This window comes from Peromyscus maniculatus, chromosome 21, assembly GCF_049852395.1.
Source record: "Peromyscus maniculatus bairdii isolate BWxNUB_F1_BW_parent chromosome 21, HU_Pman_BW_mat_3.1, whole genome shotgun sequence".
Classification (NCBI taxonomy): Eukaryota; Metazoa; Chordata; class Mammalia; order Rodentia; family Cricetidae; genus Peromyscus; species Peromyscus maniculatus.
In genome coordinates, this window is record NC_134872.1 from 20288377 (window position 1) to 20310433 (window position 22057).

Here is a 22057-nt window from a genome sequence, read left to right on the forward strand (position 1 = left end):
CTCCCACAAATATGACCATGGGCCAACCCAGTGTAGACAATCCCTCACTGAGACTCTCTTCTCACATGATGCTAGGTGGTGTCAATTCGGCCAATTAAAGATAACCATCACAGAGAGACTGTGCACAACAGGAAACCAGTGGAAGGGCACAGAGTGTGGGCACAATGCACAGAATGTGGGCACAACACACTGAGTTAAAAGCATCCTCAGGGGGTTGGGGATTTAGCTCAGTGGTAGAGTACTTGCCTAGCAAGCACAAAGCCCTGGGTTCGGTCCTCAGCTCTGGGTGGAAAAAAAAAAAAAAAAAAAAAAGCATCCTCAGTGAGGAAAAAAAGGGATCCTGGGATTTTAAAAGAAAATGTTCACAAGCGAAGATTCTAGTGGGAAAAAGACCTTCTTAGAAGATGAGAGATGAGAAAGAACATGGAGTGTGAAAAAATTGTAGAACTATACAAACTGGAGACCTGTGAAGAGACTCAGAGGAAGTAGTTTGGGAGGCTTGTGCTCTTCAGAGTCAACCTGAGGTATGTTTAAATTGTAACTGAGGCCAGCAAGTCACGAATAATCAGTTTGTCTTGGAGAATTCTGGAATTATAAATAAAAGGATACAAAGCATTGTCCAAGGTAAATATTGACATGACTGAAGAGCGACCAGAAGAACTTTTAATGAAGCCAAAACACTGAATCTGGGGGAGATGTTTCATATTCTTACAATAAACACTCGAGTACATGAGGTTGAGGGATGATGGGTAGGATCGTGTGTCCTGGAAAATCAATTTAGAACAAAGGCCAGCTCAAATGTACAATAGTAATACTGTCACATTCAGTATTAACTTTTAGGACCACATTACTTCCGAGAGTCAGTTCTCCCAGCCATACACCTATGTTCCCACAGATATAAAAAGACTCATATTCATATCCTCAAGCAACTACCAAGTTTATATTGCCGTGGGCACGCACTGATTTCTTCCCCAACTCCGAGCTGCTAGGAGTGAAGTGTTCTGGGAAGTCTTCTCAGAGCAGCTGGGCTTCTGCAAGGCCTAAGCCCTCCCACCCTTTCAGTGATAAATCACCCTATTGGCTGAGCCAAATCCCCTGGACAGCTGAGGCAGGCCTTCGTTAATTCCTAAGGGTTCACACACCCTGCTCCCTCCCTGAAGGGTATTCAGGTGGGGTAACCTGAAACTCACAATAACAGGAGCCCATTATTGCTGCTTTGTGGCAGCCAGTGAGGGATCTTGTCTGCAGAACACTACCATGGCAACCAGTTCTTCAAAGCCTTAAAAAAAAAAAATACAAGTTGAATTTCATCTGGCAACATCCCAATTACCCAATTAGACAAAGCTGCCAGGCCTTTTTAGAATAATCTCAGATCATAAATGAGTGACTATCTCAGGCCCAAACCGTGGCTTTCTAATACCTAGAAAATACGAGTTTGTTGGTCCTGCACAGAAAGGCTTTTTGTCGTTATTGGGGTGGGGGTGGGGGAACTAACCAAGTCTAACCCAGTCTGCATTGGTACAAGTCTCTGCACTAAAGTAACATGTAATTGTGTCCCATGGGGAGCCATGAAATCCCACGTTTATTTTTCCCACTTGCCAGATGGGAAAACTAAGGAGCTATAAGTAGTTGCATCCCTGGGGGAACCTAGAAAGAGGCTAGGGTGGGAAGATCTGGATCTCTCTTACCTCTTCATTCTATATACTTTCATATGTAGCTCCACGAAGCTAGGGAAATCAAACTTCTTCACCTATATTTTCGGGTTGACAGTGGCCTATCCCTCACCCCTTCACCACCTACATTAGTCAGACATTTTTTGCTGTGACCAAGGGGCTGAGAACCTCAACTTCAAGAGAGGAACTCTTTAATTCGTGCTCGTGGCTTCAGAGGGTTCAGTCTATGTGTACATCCACCTGTGTGTTTAGGCACACATCGCTGTCACACATTAAGTGTGTGAGAACAAAGTCAGTCACTTCATGAAGGGCAGGGGGAAAAAAGACAGACTACAGAAAGGGGTGGGACAAGGCATACACTAAGGATCTGTCGGCAGTGACCTCCTCCAGCAAGGTCCTTCCTTGGATACTTCCCAGTAAGGCTGTCATATAAGGAACACATCTGCAAATTAATCCATTCATCCGGTAGGAGGTCTCTAGATTTAACCATCACTAGAAATCCCATCATTAATCCCTGCCCCCAGACATGCTTTAGAAATCTGCTAGATGTTTCTCAAGTGAATCAAGTAGACAATTAAGGAGAATGAAAGCACCCCAACACCCCTTCCTTACTGGGCAGGGGGTGTGGCTTCAAGCATCTACCCACCTAACAGTTGTGATGTCTATGGGTGCACAGATCCCAGGCTCTCCTCACATGGAAGTGGTCAGAGCTTCATTCTCCACTAGAGGCCAGGTTATACCTCCATAATATACAATCTTGAACCCCTATGCCTCAAAAAGTGACTAGACCTAGAAATGGGCCTCTGAGGATGTTATTCAAGTTGAAGTGGGGTCATTTGAGTTGGTGAGCCCTCAACAACATGACTAGTATCCTGAAAGGAATGTATCACACAGACAACACACTGCTGAGGAATGACCATATGAGAAGACAAGGAGAAGGTAGACATCTACAAACCCAGGAGAGAAGCCTCAGGAGAAAAAAAATATCTGTCAGTAGACACCCTTGTGGCTTGTAAGAATACATTTTCATTGTGTATGCTTCCCAGAAAATGGTATCTTATCATAGCCTCCCCAGGAGACTAATGCACCACCCTTAGAACGAAAGCCAAGGTATCCCCATTGTCACAAATTAATAGAATCGGCTGTTCCATCCTCACCCACAAATTCCGAGCTCCACCATGCCATGAGTTTGTTGCACTCCATTAATGTCCCAAGATGCTCTTGGGACCTAAAATTAACACCTCTATCTTTACTTCCTACAACAGTCTCCCTTCTCCCTTCAGAACTGGGTCCAGAACAGTGACTTCATGAAGTCAACCTTAGTCTCTTACAAGTATTTCTAAGATTCAAGGTACACAGGCCCCATGGTGGGCTCTGCAAAACCATTTCCTGTGTGCATTCAATTTTCATGCTCTTTCTACAGGATAAAAACCCCTTTTGACCACAGGTTATGAGCAAGGACATTTAAACCCAAGAACCATTGCAATCTCCTGGCTGTGTACTCCATCTTGGGGTCACGTCCACTATACACACCAACTGTGCTTGAACTACAAGAGAAACACATGCATCTGACCCTGCTTTCTTTGAAACTTGGCAGTTTGAGTAGTGTTATACCCTCCTGTACTTCGGTTTCCTCACCGATTCAGATGGGGATAATAATCAGTTGTATGTTCCTGTTTTAGAAGGACTACATGAGCTACTTCATTTTTAAAAAGATTCTTTTATTAATAAATTGATAGTGGTCATCTTACTTGATTGCATGACTATGGCCCCAAGAACTCAAAACCCCCTCTCCTGCCTATCCTGACCTCCCCAACACCAAGGGGCGGGGTATCTCTGCACTCTGTATGTAGCTGTTTGAACGCTGATTGGAGATATCATTTCTAATGGGTGCCACATGCTGCTTATTCCTCTCCCCATCACAGCAAAAGCACAGTCCGATGACTCTGTCCTCCCCATCTAGTGCTCCCTGCCCTGGCATCTGACAAATCGTGTGATCAGGCTTTCTGCTATCTCCCTTCTCTGCGCTGACTATTCTGTGGCCACCTGCTTATCTCAAACTTGTCCACCCTGGCTCAGAGTTTCTACTCTACCTTTGCCCCAGTTCTGCCCTGTTTTTTCTCAGTACCTCATATTCTTGCTTACTTGCCTCTGCGTCTGCCTTCTGCTCTGGTTAGAGTAGCTGATCCATGGGGGTGGGGGGACTCAGATGTGCTCCTGTGACCCCTGATGACTAGCATATTGTAGCCAGTAAGTAGTTCAGGCCTGAAAAATAAATAGATGAGCATATGAATCTCCAAATCCCACAAAAAATATGCCAAAAGGCAATTGTTGCAATTTATAGATAAGAAATACCATGCCATACATTTAATAAGGGGAGGAACTTAAATCTCATCCATGCCTCTGATTCCAAAATTCTTTCCACAGTGTCAGAGAATCCTAAACTTAAAGGACTGGTGTGCTGCCGTCTAGATTGCCACCTTCCACACAACATCGAATTTGCCTAGCATTTTTATTTATAATTTATTTATCATGCAAATAATTTTAATTTAAAGGAAAGAGGGCCAGGGAGATGACTCAGCAGGTAAAGGCACCTGTCACCAAGCCTAATGATCTGAGTTAGTGTCAGACCAGCCTAGGCTGGAACTCTGGTCTCAAAATAATAAATAATAATGATTAGGAAATAATAATAATAAATAATAGTAAAACCAACAACAGGAAAAAACAGAAACAAAGTTAAATGATATGTGAAATTTGGTCCTGACACATAATAAATGATCTTTCAAAGTTAATTTCTTCTTTATGAGTACCCATCAGGCTCACTTTTATCAAACCCACACATTTTCTAAACTTAGGTTGAGTATTTGGACAAATACTACTTATGCCTCTTAAGCTTTTATCCTTTGTGTTTACAGAATCATTTGATAAAGGAAAATTCCTTCCCGGTAGAATGGAGTGAACAAATCTTTGAAACTAGAATGTTTACAGTTCATACTCCATGTGTGCCAAATCAAAAAAAAAAATTGGTGCTGATTAGTGATGCAAAAATATATATATATTTTAAAAAAACACAATAATTGAATATTTTAAATGCAACAGTGGGTTTTGGCAGTGAGAACAAGAGGTTCTTATCAATCTAAAAATGGGTGTCATCCCACTGTTTAGGGGCTTAGTTCACTTTCTTTTAAATAGAGGGAACAAATTTGATGATTAAGATGTGCAATGGAAAATTTTCACAGCAGTGAGGAGGTGACAAGGACCACGTGCTGTAGAAGCGTGATCCTTCTAGAAACCTGGGAGAATGTGTGCTTTGGTTTGCATATGCACAGGATGGCAGTCACATCCTCGGACAGCCTATCCGTGCCAATGACACTGTCCTTATACGCTATTAAAACAGCACACAGCCTTTCCTGCGACCAAGAGCAAAGGAGATTTGCAGACGACATACTGCTGAGGGAGAACGGAATGCCAGCGAGCTTGTGGAAACAAACTTTTCATACACATCCACATTTTTTTAAAAGACCTGGATTTGGCTTCCTTGGGAGAAGAGAACCCATAGGGTGTGTCTATGATATATTGGAGGCTGTATTCTATTAATTTGCAGGATAGGAACGAGGCAGTTCAACAATGGCCATCTGCACACAGGAAAGGCTCCAACCCCTGTGGCTGCTAAGGTCAGGAGGCTAGGTCACTCAGCAGTCCCAGTCTCACTGTGATACTTAGCAGCGTGGCCTTGAATAAGTCCCCTAAGCTTACTTAGTCCTATTTCTTTACCCAGCAAATATGTCTTGCATACGTACTACTTGTTTGCTACCATAACAAAAATATTTATTAAAGTAACTCAAGAAAAGGAGGGTTTGTTGTGGCAGGCAGTTTAAGATGGGACATGAGTCTATTGCAGCAGGGAAACCATGACAATAAGAAGGGGAGGTGACTGATCACAATGCACCCACAGTCAGGAAGCAGAGAGTAGATGGGACATGGATCTAGGCTATAAAACCTTAAGGACCATTCCCATTGACTCACTTCCTTATCCGCATCCTTCTTCTCTAGAGCTGGTCCTGTATCTTCTAACATCACTCCTAGACACCTGGCCAAATACCCCAATTAACACCATCAGTCTACTTGTGTTCTTTCCATATGTTCTTATTCTGCCTTTTCACACTGGACAGAACTGAAGAACATCCTCAGTCTTCTCTCAGCTTCCTTCCAGCCCTGTACTAAGCCCGCTCATCTAAGAACCAAGCTAGGTGCCTTTATCCTCTGTTGTCCAGTCACAAGGAACCTTCTATGTGGCCACAGGTGTGTGCCAAGGAAAAGGGACTGGACCAGAGTAGAGAGCAGGACAGGGCATACTCATCTACTTGCTTGTCCAGCTACTTGTGCGTTCTGGCCCTGTTTATGGCTGGTGTCAGATGGAGGAGGAAGAAGGAGAGAAAAACGAAGAAGAGGGAGAAGAAGAAAAAGGAGAGAGAAGAGGATGGAGGGAGAATATTATTAATTAATCGTTCTACTCAATCATTAGAAATTGTAAAACCTCTATCTCATGGTGGTCAGCCATGGCATTGATGATGCTTAATGGTCCATAGTCAGATGTTCCATTTTCTCAGGGACCAGAAACAAGTCAGAAAGCACTTTTGGAAAAGTACATTGCTCTCTACTACATAGGGAATTAATCTAGAACCCTAAGGGTTTCTACCATGTTCCTACACAAGACATGTCATACATATCACATAGTATGTTCTACTGTTCAGACTATTAATAGTGTCCAGGATCTTCCAGGCTTTATGGTTCAAGGGGCAGAGTTTCTGGCCATGTATGTTAGATCTGCTAGAGAGTTCTTTCTTGGTCTTGACCCACTCAACATTGGCGGTGTTCCATGTCACACAGCGCATGGAATGAGGCACTAGGGCCAAGTTTGGAATACCCTACCATAGAACTTTTAAAAAGCTGACTCAGTGTTGATCATTTTCAGTGAGAGGTGGGGGAAATTAAACAGCTTGTCTTTTTCCTTGGAGGTGATGTCTCAGGATGACCCTGAAAACATCACCAACTTAGCAATTTGTCTATTTCAGTTGATCTTTTGCCTCCTGAAACATATTTTTTTCCCAAAATCCCCACTCAGTTGCTTCTCTGAACCAGTAACTATGCCATTGACGTGAAAGACAAGCATGGTGCTCTGCCCATAGCCTCTCCAGACTAAAGGATGACAGGGAAAAGGAAGAATAACCGAGTCCTAGCTGGAGAATGTCGTCTTCTCATGAATACAAGATGTTTCTAATTTTTTCCTCACTGGCAGGGATAGAAAAAAAAAATTCACTTGTTAGGTCAATGACCACACACAGCTGTACATGTCAGAGGCCACCAAAGATAGCCCTTCCAGCACATCAGAAACTGACACCACTGCTTTCTCGAGACTCTTAATGTATTGCTGATGACTATGACCCATTCAGTTTAGTTAGAGGTCAGCCTGCGGATTTAAGCATTATCATGATAAGATCATCAACCTTGCATCTCCCAAACTTAAAAGTTACGCACACTCGGCAATACCCCATTATAACATAGAAGCGATCTAGTCATGTATGAGGCTCCAACAGGCACAAAGGCACAGGTAAATCACAGGAAGAAGTAGCCCAATGTCCATGGTCCCCACAACTACTGTGCATCTCTGCACTCTTCGGAATTTCCCTATAATTGTCTGGAGGAGAAAGAGACCACAGGTCCTGCCTTGTAGATTTCTTACATGTTATGAAGGCAGAACCCAAAGGGATAGCTTGGTCACTGCTCCCCTCTGGAACATCCCTGAAGGACAATGGTGAAGGAAAATATTCCTAGTGGTCAAAACACTGGGCCGTGTGCTTCACTTGGAAGGAGACATCTAGACATGTAGTTATAAACCAACTCATGAGCTGTGGCTAATGGTTTGGCTTGACTATCACTGATAGGGGCATGATCTAAAAAGTGACCACAAAGGTATTGTGGGGAGGAGATATGTGGATGGGCCACTCTGCATGATCAAGAAGAATGTATGTTTGTGCTTCATATGAATATTCACTGAGAGCAGATCTAAACAAAGAAAGACTTAAATAATTCAGTAGAAGCCGGGTGGTGGTGGCACATGCCTGTAACCCCAGCACTCGGGAGGCAGAGGCAGGTGGATCTCTGTGAGTTCGAGGCCAGCCTGGTCTACAGAGCTAGTTCAGGACAGGCTCCAAAGCTACAGAGAAACCTTGTCTCGAAAAACCAAAACCAAAACAAAACAAACAAACAAACAAACAAAAAAATTCAGTAGATATGATAGTAGCCTCTTTCCAAACTTATTCCTGTCATCAATCACTAGGTTCTTGAACAAGAAAATCATGGTGACAAGGATGGGCACTACTCTTAGGCTCAGCCTGGAGACGGCCATCACTGTACAGACCGACATCAACTGTACAGACCGACATTGAACCTCTACTATGGCACCATCTCCAGTGCTATCAATCAGCTCTTGAGTGGCAGTTTGATTGCGCTGGGTCACTTGCACCAAGGAAAGCCATGAAGTACAAATTCTGAATATAAGTTTATGTCTCTGAATGAAATTCTGCTCAAATTACCATCGGTGAACTCAGAGACATCCTGGTCCTCCATCATGATCTTCCACAAAGAATCACATATGACCCAGAAACTTATTTCGCAGCTAAGGAAGAGTGGCGGTGGCCCATGCTGATGGAGACCACTGGTCTTGTCATGTTTGCCCAACATCCTGATGATGGCTTGACAGAACAAGTGCCATAGCCCTTGGAGGAGGACCCAATTACAGGGCCAGCCGGGTCACAGTTCCTTGAGGGACTTAGGCAAAATTCTGCAGAAGGCTTTGTATTTTCTGAGCCAGTATCTAATATATGGTGCTGTTCCTCCCATAGTCAGGAAGTAAGGGGTTGGAAGTAAGGTTGTGCTCCTCGACACCGTCCCCAGTGACACATGAGCAGAACTGAGGGCATTACATACAGGAGTGACTCCACCAACAGACACAGCAGTGATCCCACTGAACCAATGTTAAGGTTGCCAGCCACACAGTTTTGGCTCCTGCATCTCGGAATAAATAAACAGAATTAGGAGTTAGGACGCATGCTCATTGACTCTACCTTTCAAGGGGAAATTGAATGAGCAGTCCACAGTGAAGGGAAGGAATATCGTATCTGTAATATTAGACATGCTTTGGGCTCCCTAGTATTACCTTGTCCTGTGACTCTAAGGTCAAGGAAACACTACAAGAGCCCAGTCTAGACCAACCTGGAGTCAATTTACATAAAGAACCATGACCAGCATAATGAAGTCAAATGCAATCCAGAGGGTACAACAGAAAAAAGCCATAACAGACACCAGCTATGACCAGTCTTAGAAGCAAAGGGATAATTCTCACACATAAGTATTTCCTTATTTTTTATGAATGTACACACACACACACACACACACACACACACACACACACACACACATTAAATGTATGGGTTTATTTTCTTTTCTTTCTTATTCTCTATCATTAAATATAAAATATATTGATTCTCTACCAGTGTTTAAATGTTGTTAATTGTACATCATGGTTTCTAAATTACAGACTACCAAGAGAGAAATTAATACTGCTTAAAATTTTTATCTGCTCTTCAGGAGAAGGCTTGTGGGTGCACAGGCTAGTCATGTCATACTAGCAAAATTACAATGCTGTTATCTTTATTTAGAGATTGTGACTAGGGTGTGTATGAGTGCCAATCTGATAACAGGTATGTTTGTAATGGCTTGTTTTATGTCCTAACCAGACTGGGATAACATTTCTGGGAATGTCTCTGAGGGTGACATGCATGTGGGATGTTTACTAGGGTGAGTGCTGTGAAATAATACTTTCCTAGAAAGGAAAAACAAAACCAACAGGGTAGAACACGGAAAAAGTCTAAGTGAAGCCTTTGATGATCCCACAGTGAAAGCTGGAGGCGGGGTGGCCCTTTGGAGTTGCTATAGAGCCTCAGTATGGACATCTACCAGTTCCCAAAGGCAGTCTGCCCCTGGAGAAGATACCATGGGCTGGACAAGTCCTTCCACCAAACACAGTCCTAAAGAACAGCTCACACTCTGAGCACCTGAGGGCCTAAATTGGGGATCAGCATCCATGACAGAGCATATTAGACACAAACCCCTATGATAAAATTATAATCCACAAGGACCTAAGTCAGCAACCATGCCTTTAGCAGAAATCTGATACTGAATTCTAAAACACAAAGGCAACATATCATAAATTTCAAGGCTAAACTATTTGAAAGAAGCATACATACTTCCTGTGTCTCTATAAAATAATGAACTTTCTTTGCTGTGGAATAATCCTTCTGTACATTGTGAAGATGCATTGCTCTCATGGTTAATAAAATGCTTTTTGGCTGATAACCAGGCAGGATATTTGGGGAAGAGAGAATGCTGGGAAGAAAAAGGCCAGAGTCTGAGGAGATGCCATGAGATACTGAAGAAGCAGCATGGGAAATACGTAGATGAGGTAAAGGAGCCTAGGGGTGACACATAGATTAATAGAAATGGGTTAAGCTATAAGAGCTAGCTAAAAACAAGCCTAAGCTATCAGCGGAACATTTATAATTAATATTAAGTCTCTCTATGGTTATTTGGGAGCGGGCTGGTAGGACAGAAAAGTCTGCCTATACTTCTTTAGAACAGTTAGCTGCTCAAAGAGTGGTGTTTGCAGCCTCCACCAACCTGCAGCTTTCACAGCTGATGTAAGCCAACCTGTGTTATTTTAGGCCATGGCGAGCCAAGAACAAAAGCAGAGTTGAGAGTACTTCTCAAAGCAGGCTGTTCAACTATTGTCACATGCCCAGTCTTCTCAGCTGCGTGTTTTCCTCCCCACTGTGTGGCTGGCTGTCCTTAAGAAACAGAAGTCTTTATCACAGTAACTCCCAAACAGCATGCTTCAAGGTAGTTTGGCATCCAAGGAAGGAAACCTGGGTTTGTGGCCACCTGTCTAATTAGCTGTGTGACCTCAGGCAGGTCATTTCCCCTCTTCTGGCCTCAACTTGCTCTGCAAGGATAGGAGGGAGGAGCTAGATCTGATATTGTGAACGCATAGCTTGTGCATACTTGCTTACCCTTCTCTTATAAGGCATGACATTGCTAACCCAAGGAGGTATTCTTTTCTGCTGAACCCAGATAAGAAATCCTTTTCTGTGAACTGCTCCAGGAAATCACTGCTAATTAATCAACTCCAATGCTCAGCACGAAGACTACAGACCACCTCTGAGCTCAAGGCTCCCTTCTTGAATCCACATGCTCAGAGACACGAAGAGAGATTCACAAGCCAAGACATCCCCAGGGACTCTAGCGTGGAGATAGCCTAGGATTGCACAGAATCAGAAGACCATGAAAATACTCAGAAGGCCAGGAGCACTTCCAGACCATGCTGTCATGCTTCCCAACGTCCTCCAGCTTCTCTTCTTCTAGGCAGGCTGTGGCCAGAAGTTCCACTCGTAGCTGAAGTTCTGGCCATAACCACCTGGAAGCTGACCCCACTAAAGAACCTCTAAGCTGAGGTAGCCTCAGAACAAGTCAATCACAGATGAAGTTGTCACAGAAAGAGCCAGCTTTGGAACACGTTACCACAGAGGCTCAAATTGACTCTGGTCCTCACAAGCTATTAATAAATGTTTTTGTTTTATAAGAACAAAGGTTTTTTAATTCTACAAGGTTCACAAATGCTCATCATTCACCATATTGTCAAGCCCACACAGTCTGATTCTTCCCCTCCCAACAGACAGAGGAATAAGAAACCAGCTGATCTATCATGAGCAAGAGTATCCACTTCCTGCTCAGCCCACTGGATACCCTGCCAAGCCCAAAGCTCTCATCTTCTCCTTCTTCACATACCACCTCCCATCTCCCCTGGCTTGAAGTAGCTCATTCTGCATAATGAAAGTTTTATAAGACATACTCTATGGTCCCTAAAAGAATCAAGAGTCCTCATTAGGATACATCTATTAAAGCCCTTCAACTACTTTGAAATTCTTAATTCTATCCTTGTTCCCTGATTGGTCAGTTATACTGGCAGATACAGTGCATCCTTCAGTAGGCCCAACCACTGTCAGAAATAATAACTGAATTCCCCATATTGCCAACTCAAAGCATGATCCCTCCAAGCCCAGATACAAAAATACATTAAGCACCACTATGTTCAGATTACATTGGGAGATTTATTTATTTATTTATTTATTTATTTATTTATTTATTTATCCTTTTTTTTTTTTTTTTTTTGCTGATGCCTGCCAATTCCCAGGACCCCATGTTCTAGAAATTAAACCAGCATTAATATTGTATTAGGTAAAAAAAAATGACAGAACCTGTAATGCTGTGGCTAGGAGGGTGTAAAAGATTATGTAGTTCAAATCTCTTGTTATTAAATAGGGAAATTATATCAGGACGGTTATGTGGTATATTCAGAATATCACAGCAAATTAGCAACAGGCATACACACATATACCCATCAATTTAGTAATTATATTTATAACAATACCTATACTTTTCAAAAGGTCCAAAAGAACAAAAGGAGTCAAATTTCCATGGGTCAAATATGTTAATGTCATTACTGTTCCCAATTTCCCCTCATTCTTAAATAACTAAAAATATTTAGGAAAAAAATGAATAACATGTATGTATACACATGTATATTATATGCCTATATACATACATCTACTACATTTAAATTATATAAGTTTTTGTCAAGGCTTTAATAAAGTGGCAATTAATGAGGTAATTTCACGTAGTTTATTTGGTAGTTAAAAGAGGTTTATTTTGGGGTAACTTACAGCCGGTAAAGGGGTTGGTTACAGGACCCGGGAGGGGTGAGGTACAGTCCAGCATGGTTCTCTTGAGAACTCTGACTTGACCTGCAATCCAGCATCCAGGATCACAAGGAGCCAAGAGAGCAGGCACATTCGTATCTTGGGTCTTAAGGGGTCCCATCTCGGCCATGCCCCAGGGGCAGGTCATAGACAGGTGTGGCAGTTTACCTCACTAGGGGCAGTGCTTCAAGGTCAAAGCTGAAACAGCTACCCACTCACTACACTCTAAACACTTTAGACATGATCAGAAGAAGACCCATGTGGATTGTATTACCAACCTGTTGGAAGGTCTTTCTAGTCCATAATGCTTTCATTTTCTGGCTGTGGTATGAGGCAGAGGTACAACAGACAGACTTCTTTGGGGTTAAAGAAAAGTTGCCCATAGTTCTCTCAGGTGACTTTTTTTGTTCAGTATTTTTTTTTCAGCTCCCTTTGTGTTGTGGACACTATTCTGAGTAAATGGAGAGTAAAAGGTGAGTCGGGGAAGCTGGACCTAGAAGACACCATTTGAAATCTCATTACTCCAGCAGGCTAAGGCAAGAGGATAAGAGGATAAGACGAGTTCAAAGCAGCCTGAGCATTTTGATGAGATGGTGTTAATAAATAACAAACAAATGAATGAATGATGAATAAACAAATAAACAAACAATGAATGAATGAATGAATGAATGAATGGAGAGCTGAAGCTCAAGGGTAGAGCAATTCATTTCCTAGCAGATGGGAAGCCTTAGGTTTAACCCCCACTATGAGAGTGTGAGTGAGAAGGAGGGAGGGAGGGAGGGATGAAAGGAGAAAGTGGGGAAAGGCAGAGGGAGAGGAAGGAAAGAAGAGAGTGAGGGAGGGTAGGGGGAGAGGAAGAGAGAGAGAGGTGATATGTTTCCTGAGGAGGAGAGCATGAAAACATGAAATTAAAATTCAAGCATTCAGACAGTGTTGAGAACCAAGAGGAAATGGCAATCAGAAGGGCTGGGTAATAGGGTGAGCAGAATTCCAATGAAAAGCTGATAAGTGAAGCCCCAAGGTGGGGAAGGAGCCACCTCCTGGAACATCTGGAAGAAACACATCCTAGAAAGACCAATAACTGCAGAGTCAAGCTCCAGCAGAGCATGTTAAATCACAGGGGATGTGGCGGGAAATGAGGCAAGAGTGGGGGAGTGGGAGGCGAATCACACAGGGCCTGAACAGCTGGTGTGTGGACCGTGGGTTTTCCTGTGAGTGACAGCCGTCAGGAGCAAGGAAAAGTGGAGATGGTGATTTCAGTCCACCCAGTGGTCGTTGACTCACACCCACTAGGACCGCTGTAAGCAAAGCCATCAGATTGTATCAAGGATGGAGAAAAATTAGCCATCTCCTGCACTGCTGGTGGGAATGCAAAATGGTGCAATCACATTGGAAAACGTCTGTCAGTTCCGCAAAATGTTAAACAGAGTTGCTGAATGACTCATCGATTCCGCTGCTTGCTCTATACCCAGGAGAAATGAAAACACACGCCTGTGTAAAAGCTTATCCACAAACACTCATGGGCAGATTCTTCATAATTGACCCTAAAATGGAAATGACTCAAACGTCCATCAACCGATGGACATAAAGTAATATAACCATACTGTAAAACAGCTTTGGATGATTTAAAACAATGGAACACTGATGCACGCTGTAATCAGAATGAACCTTCAATCACACTGTGATAAATTAAAGGAGTCAGGGACAGATGAAAAAATAGAGTGTGATTCTTCCATATTGAGTGTCCAAGACAAGTTAGTCTGTAGAAACAGGAAACACCTTTAGAATTGCCTGGGACCAAGAAGTCAGGGAATATTTGAAAGAAACAAGAAGTAACTAATCATTGATATAGGATCTCTATCAAAGGAAAGTGGGGGGCAATGTTCTAAAATTTAGTGGAGTGGCAGTTGTACAGCTTTATATGTGTACTTAAAGCCGTACAACTGTGCACTTAAAATGAGTAAGCTGCACAGCATGTGAATAAAGCTATTATTTTTCAATCAGTTGAACATCACAGCTGTGAAGATTCTGTCGAGGGCAGAATCATGGGAACCAATTAGGAGGCGACTGCTCAAACCAGGTGTGAGACCATGGCAGTTTGGGCCAAAGCATGAGTCATGCAGGTGGGAGAATTTCTTGCTTTTTATAGACTTTCTGAAGGGTGAGTCAATATCCTTCCCTTCCGAAAGATTACATAAGAAATTAGATGTGAGTTTCGAGCTGGATCTGATCCATCGATAGGTGGTCTTCCCACATACTGTGGCAAGAGCCTGGCTAGAAGACAAAGAAAGTACTGGTAAGAAGTGAGACACGTAGTTGAGTATGGCCTCATTTAATGAGAGGACCAATGAGACATGGACAGGGAGGTGTCAGGTGGGTGCCTCGCCCAGCAGCAGAGGAAAGATGAAAACTGAAAACTGCGTATGGTGATGATCATCATTTAGAAACTTGGAACTGTGAGGGTAACTCTCCCCTAGACAGAGGGGAGCAGGTATAAGAGAATTCTGTGAACTCATCAGGTGTGATAATGCATTTCCATCAGTAATTCTACAACCTGGGAGGGGGAAGCAGGAGGGTCAGGTATTGAAGGTTATCCTCAACTAAGTTGGGGACTAGCCTGGGCTATGTGAGACTGTCTAAGGAAATAAAAGTGAAGAGGAAAGAGGGGAAGGAAGCGGGGTCTGAGTCTTAGAGCAAAAAAATGAAGGGGTAATCTTTGCAAAGACATGGAGGGGTGTCTGTTGGAATGGGAGGTGAACCGGTGATAGCGGCATCTTGGGGGCAAATGGAGAAACGATTTAAATGAGGATATAAGTATTTGCTAGCGGAGACTCAAAAAGCTCCGAGGGCCTTACTCTTATGACCATTGTGTCTCTCTCAAGATTTGTGTTGGTGAAGTGTCGAAGGCAGAAGACTACTTGGAGTTTCTTCAAGAGGGGACAAAAGGAAAGAAATCAAAGGGAAATAAGAACTTTTTTTCCGCTTGTCATTTTTCTAGAAAGATCTGAAGAATGGACTATCATGTGAACTAAGTATGCCAGAGGGGCTTCATTGTGCATACATACTAAAGAGAGGGCAGGACCAGAGGAGGTAGGGTCCAGCAGGGAAGCGAGGGGAAAGGTTGAGAAGGGGGTAGTGTATTAAACAAGAGTTCTATGCCTTCCACTCTGCGTCATGCCTTGTTTGTAAAGACTTGTAACACTGAATGAAATCTTAAGAAATTAATACAGTCAGCAAAATGATGTGACAAACCAGTTGGGTTAAACAATAAAATTCTACTGAATTCTGAAAACTAACAGAACATCTGTTTTGTGTCTTTCTTGAAGCTTCTGCTACCCTGAGCTGTACTCAGACTCATAGGTTAAATATGGGCGTCTGTTATCCTACCCACTAGAACCCACCCTTCTATCTTCATTTTACTTAATGACCGCTGTAAAGAGTCTGTTTCCAAACAAGATCACATTCTGAGGTACCAGGAGGTTAGGAAATCACTGCATCTGCGTTGGAGCAAACAGTTAATCTATAACTGGGATACAAAAATGCTGGAAATGCATGCAAGAAGACTGAGTACCTCTGAGATACTTTGAAACTAGCAACCATTGACCTTGAACATGTTTTTAAGTGCTTCTAGTTGGAAAAGCTCAATGCTCATTGGAACAGGTCCCAAGTTACTCACTTGTTCATTATTGAGGCAGTGAGGAGGTCGGACAAGACTGGGAGGTAGGGAGGTAGGGAGGGAGGTAGGGAGGGAGGGAGGGAGGGGGGTGGGTGGATGGATGGATGGATGGATGGATGGATGGATGGATGGATGGATAGATAGATAGATAGATAGATAGATAGATAGATAGATAGATAGATAGATAGATGAGAGATATGGATAGATAAAGAATGAGTCAGGAAATTACCCAGATGGTAGTCCAGAGGCAGTGAGGAGGCCAGGCAAGACTGGGAGGTAAATGAGAGGGGGGGGAAGTGGGGGGGGAGAGAGAGAGAGAGAGAGAGAGAGAGAGAGAGAGAGAGAAGAAGAAGAAGAAGAAGAAGAAGAAGAAGAAGAAGAAGAAGAAGAAGAAAGAGAGAGAGAGAGAGAGAGAGAGAGAGAGAGAGAGAGAGAGAAAGAAAGAAAGAAAGAAAGAAAGAAAGAAAGAAAGAAAGAAAGAAAGAAAGAAAGAAAGAAAGAAAGAAAGAAAGAAAGAAAGAGGGGGAAGGGAGGGAGGGAAGGAGGGAAGAAAGAAGGAAGGAAGAGAGGATGAATCAGAAAATGACCCAAATGGTAGTCCAGACAGGGGCCATGGGGCAAAGCCACAAAAAGGCCTTTAGCCAACTTCTCCCAGTCAAGGATCCAGAAGCATCCTCCCCACCTGGCTCTTGGCATTGTATCTACCACAGAGATTCATCATAGCATCCTGCTGGTTCACAGCCAACAGCAATGGCAACCTCTGAGTCTTCAGAAGGGTGGTACTCAGCCAGAGTCAGGTCAAACCAAACAAGTTCTCAACACAAATTACCCTTCCATCCACAAGACATCTGGCAAAGCAAATGCATCCCTGGAGTCAACCCATAGACCCACCAAGACCATTCTGAAAATGTGTAAGGAGCAAAACCCCCAGGCTTCAGTCTTTAGTTGGGCAAGTATTTGTCAGATTTACACTGAACTTAGGGCCCAAGTCAGAGGAAATGTTTGCAATCTGATTCAACAGACATCTAGAATATTATCAAACTAAATGCCCATGGATCAGCCACCAATGCAACCAAAGGAAACTGACCCGATTTAATTTGCAGACCAAGGACTATAAAGTGGGCAATTAGAGATCACTACATTTCAGTCGTCATAAATTCACGTTAGCACATTGCTAGTTTATTGAGGACATTAATTCATTGCTCTGCCAACAACCCTGGCTCCCACACAATGCCTGGCAAATGTTGCCATTTTCTACACAAACTCGTGCGTGCAGCTGTAATTCCTGCATGATTCTGGAAGGGTCCCTTTGTCAACGTATTACCAGTGCATCTTGGTTGGTTAGCAGTGCTCTTTCAACTGTAGCTACTCTTGTTTTCTTAATCACAAATTACTTTGGTTTTTGTTGTATCATTATTCCTTGGTTTGTTGTCATTTGGTAACTGCTGTGGAAATGGTATCTATTCACACCAACAATATTGCTGGTCTATAATTATCCAATAAGATGTTAAGCATTATATAGCCTGTAGCTTTAAGATATGTTACACAGACCAGTATTTCCAAAACAGATTTCATACACACACACACACACACACACACACACACACACATTTATGTAACATATAGTCTTCCGAATTTGCTTATCCAATATTTTATTGGTAATAAGTATTTATATTTTTATGTGACTTCCAACATACCATAAAATTAGTGCTGTAATACAATTATTTTTATAGGTGTAGAATATTGTTTTATGATATGAAATTATATATACATATATATGCCTCTGGTCTTCTCTTATGAGAAGAATAATAGGCTTTTATAGACTGAGAGCATTAGCTTATTAATCCGGTCTTCTTACTTTCTTGTCCAGACCATGAGAAGCCTGGTCAAACTTTTAGAAGTGTGTCTCCAGCAGAGATTCCCTACCTGGGAGATCTAAGCGTTTGAGATCTTGGCCCTTGTGTCCCATGGAAACATTAACAAAAGTCAAGACATTGGGTCAGGATGTATGACAAAACAAAGCAGGTAAGAGCAAGGACCAGGTCAAAGGACAACAAACCTCTTCAACCTGCCCAACTTTAGCTTCCTCATCAGTAAGTTGAGAAGGTCTACCTTCCCCTCAAAGTTCTCACCACATCCAAAGGAGAGAACAACTGTACACGGCTCTGCCCAATGCTAATACACAGTATACACTCTACCAACTCTTACTGCTGAGGATGCAGAGATGGCTCAGCAGATAAGAGCAGGTACCTCTCTTCCATGGGACCCCAGTTTGCTCCCCAGAACCCAAGTCAGGCAGCTCCTAACTATCCGTAACTCCAACACCAGGGGGTCCAAAGCTCTTTTTCTCATTTCTGCAGGTACTGAACTCACATGCATAAACACACACACACACACACACACACACACACACACACACACACCTGTAATTAAAACTAAAACTTACTGATTTTCTATTAACACATCAACAAGGATGTAACAGCACAAAAATCCAACAGTGTACAACTGCAAAGACTTAATTCTTGAACTCACTCCATGGCCTTTTCAGGTTAGATAACGATTGATTCCAAGTGACTGTGATGTCAGACCCAAGCTAGGATGTTGCTGGCTCTCACCATAGAGAAGAAGGAGATGGGGAAGGATTTCTCGTGGAGAACAGTGGAGAACGGCACAAAGCGAGGGAGCAGACACATAGACAAGGCCAAACCAGCTTCAACCACTTCTCATACAGAGAAACATGCTGCTCCATGATGACCACTCCCCAGGAGCCACAAACCTGCAGATTTCCACGTAAAGACTAGTAACTGGGGATGCCTTACAAGTGGCCTTCGTGAGCCCAGCAAACTGCGTGAAATGCCACCCGAAAATTCCAGAAGGTATAGTCTAGCTTGACCTGACCTTCAGGAATCCAAGATAATACACACACACACACACACACACACACACACACACACACACACACACACACAAGGATGCATATATACACCCCCTGTAAAGCAGTGATTCTCAACATTCCTGATGCTGCGACCTTTTTAATACAGTTCCTCAGGTTGTGGTGACCCCAAACCATAGTTTTTTTTGTTGCTACTTCATAACTGTAATTTGCTACTGTTGTCAATCATAATGTAAATATCTGTGTTTTCCGACAGTCTTAGTGATGACAGTCTTAGTGACCCCTCTGAAAGGGTCCTTCAACCCCTGCAGGCTGAGAACCACTGCTTACAGGCTGAAACTAGACAGGGCCCTAATGAAGCAAAATAAGCATGCACAGTACATGAAGACCCCTGTCTCCTACCTCCATTTCTGAGGCTTTCCAAAGCCCAGCTCAACCTAATGTCCCCTTTAGAAGCCACTCCAAGCCGGGCAGTGACGGCGCACGCCTTTAATCCCAGAACTCGGGAAGCAGAGGCAGGTGGGTCTCTGAGTTCAAGGCCAACCTGGTCTACAGAGCCAGTTCTGGAACACCCAAGGCTACACAGAGAAACCCTGCCTCAAAAAAATCAACCAAACCTGTGGGAGCCCGTTCTGGGGTTCCCGTGGCTTTACCCAGCAGGTCCGAATAGAGGATGATCAGGACCACGGGCCTGAGTGCAGGTGTCTGAGATGGTCTGCACTTGGCTGTGCTGGGGGAGGAGGTCTTTTGCTCCACCCCTTGGCGTCTCTATAAAAACCCTGGGCCAGAGACAGTCGGGGCCCGTTGGAATAGGTTCCAGGTCCTCTCGAGGCTATCCTTTATTTTCTATCTGTTTATCTCCGCAAGATTCTCCGCTATAAATCCTTCTATCTAATATTTCCTGCTGATCGCACTCAAGAAAACTCTGGGGAGCTGTGGGGGTGGTGGGTAAACGCCCCACACAAACCAACCAAGCAGAAGCCACTCCAGAGCATGTGGAACAGGCTGCTGCCCTGGTAACTTCATGCTCCTAATACAGAGTGAACTTCTAAACTTCCGCTTAACCTTTTCCTGAGCAGGAACAGCAGCAAAGGCGCAAGTCGGATATGCAGATTCTTTTTCTCCCGGTGTGGAGATACATAGTCATTAAAACAATTTTGGTGTCTTCAGAAACTCCGAGGTCGTCTTGTTTCCTGCCACGATGCCCATGTGGGGCTCGTGGCGGTAAACTGCTACCTGGTGCCTCAGAATGGTCTCACTGGGTCACTGCAAGCTGAGTGACTCCTCTGTCACCTGTCTCATTCTCCCTTTATCTAACTCTCACTCAAGCTAGGATCCGGTTTTCTCTGAGACCTGCCTCGGGCGGTTGATTTGGCCCATCTAAGTATCCACATCTACGTCGGGAAATTCCCGCTCCCATCTATCCTCTTCCCTACAACATTGATTGATACCCGGGACTCATCTGGAGGAAGCAGCGGACACACACAGCTTCCCTCTCCAAATTCCTGGACAGTTGCAGTATGGTGAGATTAATACTCTAATTGAGGTGTATTCAGAGCACTCACAGAAGTTTGCAGGCAAGGGATGCTTGAACAGCTCCGACGAAGAATGGGGTTTTCCTACTGGATAAAGACGAGACGGTTCAATAAATGTTAACTGTTATCATCATTCTGCAAAATTACAGTTGGAGAGGTCTACATTCAAGTGACAGCTCCCCTGGGAAGGTGAGTTCCTCATTACAATCGTGCCTCATTGATTGATCTGCAAAGAAGAAATCAACTGTCTGAAGTAAACAGCATGCTAAACACTCGGCACACCTCTCGTTTTTATTGGAATGCCTGTTTCTCTCATTCTAGAAAAAATCCTACCCGTTATCCAAATTTGACTTGGCTCCCTGCCTTTTCTGTGAAGCTACTATTTCCCCCCCTAAACCACAATCGTGCTCCCTTTGAAACTCTGATGGAGTTGATCTTAACCTAGCCTGGGTAGCATTGCCATACCATGCCATAATGCCTGGCTCATAGATGGTATGTGTTGCTGAACTGAGTTAAATTGTCCCTATCTGGCCTCTCATGTTGAGTCTTAACATTGGCCCTTTCTTTAAATTCTGGGCATCTGCCCAACTAACAGGAGTATTATAAGACCAAGATAACTCTGAATAATCAGATTATTATTTTCTCTCTGAAACCCTGTGGGATGATGCATTGCTCCTCACATGACCAAACCTTCAGTACTTCCTTCCTGGCTCTATATGGTATCCATTTACTCATCTCCATCTATATACCTATTTACAGTACCAGCCCTTTGATATACGCTAATAAATGGAGTGGACACCATCTTTCGTCCTTGCTCCCCGGGAGGGGACATCCCAGTCTGGAAAGATGGTCAGCATGATTATCTTGTTGGCAACTGGACTTGGATCTAGAATCCACTGGAAGACAAGATGGTGGGCACACCTGTGAAGGGGTGTCCTGATTGGGTTACAGGAAGTGGGAAGAGCTACCTCGAATCCAGGTGGCCCCTTCTGCTGATGACATAGATAAAGGAACTCTGGAGCAAAGGCTTTGCTTCCTGCCTGTCGCTGTTCAGTTCCTAGACACTACCACATTCCTTCCCCAAGATCAAAACCAGCTTCTCCCAGCTCCAACATGGATGGACTGGAGACCAGTATCTCCCTAGGAATCCCTGAGGCTTTTAGCCCCAGACCGGGGTAGCTGAGAAATCTAGCTTCCTGGACTGAGCTGCTGCCCCGAGTTTTCAACCTTAGGCTACTAAGATCTTCTAGTGTAAGTTGGTCTAATAACCTTCTTTTGATAGATATTCACTCTTCACATTCGTTCCTCTAGAAAATGCTGATGATGACACTCAGTAAGCAAACCCCCCAAAGGAGGACAATTGTACCCAGCTACACAGGGAAAACACAGACAGGCTCATCCCAGGC

At 43.5% G+C, this 22057-nt stretch overlaps 1 long non-coding RNA gene across 6 annotated transcripts; it reads right to left on the reverse strand.

The window, feature by feature from the left end:
• Positions 1 to 641: 641 nt before the first annotated feature.
• LOC143269858 (uncharacterized) lies at positions 642 to 18776 on the reverse strand. Of its 6 annotated transcripts, none has more exons than XR_013046630.1 (5): positions 18670 to 18774; positions 12826 to 13040; positions 3823 to 3938; positions 1191 to 1279; positions 642 to 764 (listed from the first exon to the last, which is right to left on the reverse strand). It is a non-coding gene; the product is annotated as an uncharacterized LOC143269858 (long non-coding RNA). The 6 variants fall into 6 exon arrangements; XR_013046631.1 differs by having other exon boundaries at positions 3819 to 3938; XR_013046632.1 differs by having other exon boundaries at positions 12826 to 12998; positions 18670 to 18763.
• Positions 18777 to 22057: the final 3281 nt, after the last annotated feature.